This window comes from Meleagris gallopavo, chromosome 5 (assembly GCF_000146605.3).
Source record: "Meleagris gallopavo isolate NT-WF06-2002-E0010 breed Aviagen turkey brand Nicholas breeding stock chromosome 5, Turkey_5.1, whole genome shotgun sequence".
Taxonomy (NCBI): Eukaryota; Metazoa; Chordata; class Aves; order Galliformes; family Phasianidae; genus Meleagris; species Meleagris gallopavo.
The window spans coordinates 44,213,267-44,219,544 of NC_015015.2; the positions used below are offsets into that span (position 1 = coordinate 44,213,267).

Genomic DNA, 6,278 nt, shown 5'->3' on the forward strand with positions numbered 1-6,278 from the left:
AAAGATGCAGCAGATAAGCTGAAGACACAGCTGTGAAAGCCCTGCTATGAGTTAGGTGCTCATAGCACTTGCAACTTCAAGCCTTTCATCCTCCAGAACCAGTGGTGCACCAGTTCTCTTCCTACTTAATTTGTAGTGGAGGCAGGAGTAGTACCTCTGTTGCTCTGACAGTCACCCCCTTCTTTGGCTTTTTCTCTACTTGGAGAGTATTCTGAAATGCTGTTCAACCTCAAGACTCAGTTTTGTACTTCCAGCACAGTCATATCAGTAATGGTTTTGTATTGCTCGACAGATGATGCACTTTTTAAAAGAAATTCAGTTGACTACAATTCTTCCTAAAAGCAAAGGCATCACAATGTAAATTCATAAATGTATATGCCTTTTATGTCCCAGACATTATTTAAATTATTGTTGTATACTGAGTGAGTACATAGCTTCCTGTCCCACAGTCCTGCACTGCCATTTTGGATCCTCGGTAAACAGGAAATTTTCATAGAGGCAGTATCTTGTCTTGTCAATAAATAAATAAATAGATAGATAAAATCCAAACAACTGAAAGTCTTTCCTGGCTCTCTTCCTCAGCCTTCACTAAAATGCTTTCCCATCTTTTCACAATTTCACAAACACATATGCTAGAGTCATTTTACAGCTACGCGGACTAAAGTGTTCTCTCTAAAAAACAATTTCATAATTTAGGAAACTGAAGTTAACTTAGATCTCTTCAGAATAAAATTGATAGTTGTTTCAGGTTAATTTTTGGCTTCTCTGCAATACAGTTTGTGAAGCTGCCAGACGGACTGACAATGATTTGTATAACCATGACCTCTTCTGTAGTTGATGAACCCAACATCTGGATGAAGCAGAAGAGAATGAGATATAATAAGCATTTAGATCCCATCAATGGATCTTAAATACTCAATTTCACAAGAATTCAAAGCTGAACTCTTTTTGTTATTAATTTCCGCTTGTGATAATAGTCTCAAAGGACTGATTTTTTAATCACTTCAATAGCTGGAGAATGGAGAGCTTCCAGGTATCAGACATCTCTACAGTGACAAAGCTCTCGTGTTTGGCTAATGCGTGTGCCTTGGAGTCAAACTGGCGCAGATTTCCAGAGAAGTGTCATCAATACATTATGCTCTGCTGTCCTTTTTAATCATCCCAGCTTAGCACAGCTCTCCTCTCCCACTAGCGCAGTGTTTCTTGACCAAGTTTCTAAGCATTTTCACCATATGAAACCACTGAAATATCAGGTTGCTTTATTTTACTTTCATCCTCCACCTCCACCATCTTATCATGGTGGTTATTAGACTGAAGATTTTCTGCAGTTTGTGGGACTGCTTTTCCAGAAATATTATCAGGAACACTCTGAAAACATGTATGAAAGTATGAAAGCAAAACAACTTGAAAATCACACAGACTGGCTAGTGAAAAAGAGACAAATGAAAGAACAGAAGATAGAAAAAACCCTCAAAATTGTAAGTACTCTGTCCCAACATGCAATTTAGAATAGGTTTTAGTTTATATCACAATGCTCTGAAACAATATAATTATTGCAGTGTACTGTATTACTGCAATTTGCTGGTGAAACCCTTTGGCTGGGAACAATTACTCAGAACACTATGAACATAACACAAACAAGCTCTACACTATGTAGAGGCATCTTTTCCAAGGAAGGTATTGTGCATATTATTACACAAAGCAGTGAAGAAGCACACATTCAGTGAGATAATTAATTGAAGCTAAATTCTTCTTAATGTGGAGAAGGTGTTGCTTTGGATGTAGTTAGACATTAATGTCTCCTCCATGCATATTTCCTTACCTTGTAATTACCTTCATATTGTCCCAGTTGTGTTTATGTTCTTTTGATATAAAGCAAACAGAACAAATATTTGTGTGGAAAAACAGATGCACTACCTCTGTAAGAATGCCCAGAAATGTTGTAATATGTGTACAAACATATTTAAGTATTCACCTGGAGCTTTATGATGAAGCTGATGTAGACACTGCAGTCTGAAACTTAGTTTCAAATAGTTATAGGAACAGCAGCTTACAAACTCTGCAAAATAAAGAAAATAAAACCAAATACATCATACCTCTTTGTCTTAAAGATTTTCAAATACTGTCTAGTGTTTTTGTTAAATGAAATACAAACATTAGCTAATGAATACATTAATGAAATTCTCCTTTTGAGAGTAACCACCAACTGTTGCTGACACCTCCATTCAGCAGGCATCCTGTTCCTGACCTAGAATTTCTGGTACAGGCCTCTTGCACGTGCTTTGCAAAATGATAAATTCAGTTAAGTACCGAGGTAAGGACTTAAAGGCTGTCTTACATAAGGATCTGCTCAACTACAGTGAACTAACATTTATCCTCTGCTGAAGTCCGTAACAACAGCAGCCCTCAATTTACTTGCAGCTGATTAAATTTATAGAAAAGCCCTTCCAGATGCTGGCAGGGCACAGCCTTTCAGCTGGGCTGCCTGCTGTCAGTGTATACTAGAATGAATAATGAGGTGCTCTCCAGGTCCAACAGTACAATTAACCATCAGGTACGTTTGTCATTCAGCCTTCCTCTGACACAACACTTTCTGTTTCCTTAGACAAATCTGTTATTCATCCAGGTCAAGATTTTTTTTCTGTCAGGACTATGAAGGAATACTGAAGAAACCAAATCACAGAGGAACTGTAAAGGACATTGCTCTATCAGGCAGAGCTCAACAGGCAGCTGACATAGAATTTATTACTAAAAGAGCTATCCATTTGGGTTGGACTAACTGAACAGCATTAATAAACAAGATTGTAACATTTTGAGACACCAGTCACCCTCAAGTGCCCAACGCAATCCTTTCCATTATTTATACCAGTATGGTAACTGTTGAGTCATGGCCTGAAGCACTGATTGAGCACCTGGGGAAAGGACCCTGTCAGCCCTGGGAGCACAGGTGAAGGCAATTCAGCTGTGTGACTGGAAGGGGTGCAGCCTGGCTGCACCTCTCTTAGACTCCATTTAAGGGCTGACTGCCGCTGGAGAAAGACCTCTGGTTGGAGATTCCACCCTTGTGGCCTCGTTTCTGTAAGCCTAGATCTTTGAAGTACAGGTGAGTACCTTGACTTTTTCTTTGAAATACTGTTCTATCCACATTGGTCTCTTTGCTGTTACATTCCTGTATTGCCCTTCCACTGTGTTAATTTTTCCAATTGTAACTATACTAAAAAAAAAAAAAACTGAACTGGGAGGTTAAGGGATAAGCAAAGAACATGTGAAGCAGTTTTAAAAATAAGCCATAAAAGTTGTTAAGAAATATAAAAATGTATGAAATCTCCTGGTAATAAAATGTTGTTATGAAGTAGGTAGATGCTAGGTGATTCAGTTATTCTAAGTTCCTAAGAGAATACAGACATACAAAACACTTTTTTTTCCCCCTTAAATGGAAGCTTAGATTCAGTAAGTCTCAAAGAACGTCCTCTCTACCACCCCCAACTTATATCTTAATCTATGCAAAAAAGTTGGGATTCTTGTGAACAAAATTTAAATGTAGGAAAAGGATTAATCTGACCTGATATTTGTTTAGTGACAAAAGTTATGCTTCACAAGAATCTAAACATAAATACTCTCTGCTGCACATGGTTCAGTCTAAGCAGGACAGGCACAGCCTGGGAATTGGGAATCTCAGAAGAGACAATTTAAATCTCTTCAAGCTCATGCTATATTACTGATGCCCTACACAAAAGCACAACAGCAAAAAAAGGATAATTGCTAGAAATATGGGAGGGGAAGAAAGGTGTGTAATTGCAACCTCTTTTAACAAGAATAGGGCTGTCACTCCCTCAAGTGGTCAGATGTTTACCTTTGAATGTGTGTATGGAAGAAAGGAGGAAGGATGGTGCATACTTTTAATTAGTGACCTTTAGAGGAAATAATTATTTTTTCTACTGTTTTCCAATTATAGTTGAGAAGTTAGTCTTTTAGGCCAAATGCAGAGGCTGACATTTTTAGTCTGCCAGACTCCTGGTTTCAAATCTGTTTTTCTTCCTAACATGGGTGACTTTTCAGTTAACTTGTTTACATGAACAAACCTGTTGGCAGCAGCAAACTCAGCATGGAAATTCAATAACCGTTCCTTTCTGGCAGTCTGAGCAGACCCTCACTGAAATCACTGACAGGCTGATTCTGATTTCTCAGCAGTTTAATAGCAGTCTTGGAAGTGAATTTCTGTTGAGTAATATTTGTGGAGATTTAATTAACGTCAGCAGGCTGTAATGAATAATGCTTTTGCTGAAATGTAGTTTCTAACTGAGAACTGTTCTGACCAAAATTCTGCAGGCTAGCTCTCTTTCCTACTAAATCAATACAATGCCAGATCTTCCTAATGCAGATGTGAAATCTATACCTGCATTGCTTCTGTGTCTGCTGTATTTGTCCTCTGCTTGAATAATTGCCACAGAGATAAATACTCAGTCATCAGTTGCCTCTGATAGGTATTTTCATATGTTTTGCCAGTTCTTGCTAAATTTTCAAGACACTTCATAACTGCAGAAAATATAAGGTAAAAGCAAACATTATATCAAAGATCATCACTATAAACAAGTCTGAAAGTTCTAAAAGATCTAAAGGAGGAAGGCACAATTCTTTAGAGACATTTTGATAAGGGGGTAATAGTCTAATGCATTTGATTAATGTCTTTTGTGAATGACAGGAAAAATGATATGGTATTCTACTTGGAAATATCAAACCTTCAGAGTTTATTGGTAAGTATTTCTGGAATAATTTTAGAAAAACTAAGAACAAAGTATGTCTGGTATTTCAGAGAACCTGGACAATAGGATTGCCTGAAGCTTTACTTAGATGTGTCTGCTGCAAACAAATAAAGAATTTCAGGGACAGAGAATGAAGGTAGTTGAAGGTCCCAGCATTTCAAAGTATAGGAAGAAAGTCAAAGCAGGGAAGGATCACCCTGGATTATATATAGTTCATATGAAGCACAGACCTTCAGCGAACAATGTAGCCAAAACAAGCAAATAATATTTGAATTCAAAATGAGAACAAAATACAAAAATGCCAACTTATCCACAAGTCTTACATGCTTCCAAACTGCGCTACACCCAGTATGAAAACATGTTTCCAAGAGAGAAGTTCAGAGAAAGACTACAGTAAAGGCAAAATAACCACTAAAGAATTTTAAAAAAAGGAATCAGAAGACTTTCATACTTTCAAAAGATATAAAAGCTATAAACTAAAAAATAAAGGTTCATAAAACATGAAATAAACCACATGATACTGAAGCTGAGATAAATTGATTTCTCTCTCCCAATAAATGACAGCATAAGTGATCAAAACAAGTTATTACAACACAACAGGATACTATGAAATTCAATATGACTACATATAACAGACAAAAAATACAAGCTGCAAAAACACTTAGCATTCACTCACTGATAGAACTTTGTATGAGTACAAAAAAATACTGTTTTGAGAATTAAAAATAAAAACCAAAGCATTCTCTTTCACCGGGATGCAGGGGGGTTTTTTTTGGTGTGTGTTCATTACTCAGAATTTACTAAAACACCTTTGTATTCTGTATTTATGAGCACTACTAACTCTTTCTGTTACATAAAAGGGTGCATTTGGAAAGAGCTCTGTGCTTCATCCCTTGCTTCTCAGAAGCTTAGACCTATAAAACTACCCTTACCTTCTTGGCTAAGGTTATGCAGGCTCTCCAAAGACTGACGCATAGGATCATGCCAGTTTTCTTTTTGGACACCCAACATAGCTGGGTTCCACGGAGATCACATCTCTAATGAAAAATCTGGTTTAGATGTTATTTCCATGAATCAAAAATCAGCATCCTACAAAGTGAAAGGTAGACGACTTCTTAAGGAAAAAAATATTTCTTGTCATTAATGTGACCCTATGAATGAATGCCCAGTGAAGGCCTTAATTTAATATTAAGTATGAAAACCCTGTTTCAACGCAAATATTATAACCAACTCTTCTGTTATCTTTCCATCAGCTCTCATTTGCCCTAAATTTGTCAGGGTCCTAAGTGAACTGATAAGACTTTAACAGCCCCCAGCAAGCCTCACCTGCCCCAGCCATGAGCTCAGCAGCCCCAATTAAGCTGAGCCCTGGGCTTAGCTTAATCTGTATCTAAGATATGTTGTAGGAGTATCAGATTCTGGCTTAGCCCTGGCTGTGCCTAGATACAGGCCCTCTTCATCTCAATCTTGACCTACAGCCTAACCTTCAAACTTAACTTCAATTTTTTTTTTTTT

At 37.4% G+C, this 6,278-nt stretch overlaps 1 long non-coding RNA gene across 5 annotated transcripts in view; it reads right to left on the bottom strand.

Annotated features, from left to right (window-relative positions):
- Window positions 1-776: 776 nt before the first annotated feature.
- The window catches only part of LOC109367861, a 7,169-nt gene continuing 1,667 nt past the window's right edge, over window positions 777-6,278 (bottom strand). For 2 of the 5 annotated variants that reach the window (XR_002115383.2, XR_002115384.2), the window contains exons 3-6: window positions 5,696-5,852; window positions 4,397-4,536; window positions 4,083-4,218; window positions 1,620-2,059 (exon numbers count right to left, since the gene is read on the bottom strand). This is a non-coding gene — a long non-coding RNA (uncharacterized LOC109367861). Of the gene's footprint in view, window positions 851-1,285; window positions 1,369-1,619; window positions 2,060-4,082; window positions 4,219-4,396; window positions 4,537-5,695; window positions 5,853-6,278 lie in introns of those variants that run through there. The other 3 variants (XR_002115386.2, XR_002115388.2, XR_002115389.2) reach the window with 3 other exon arrangements.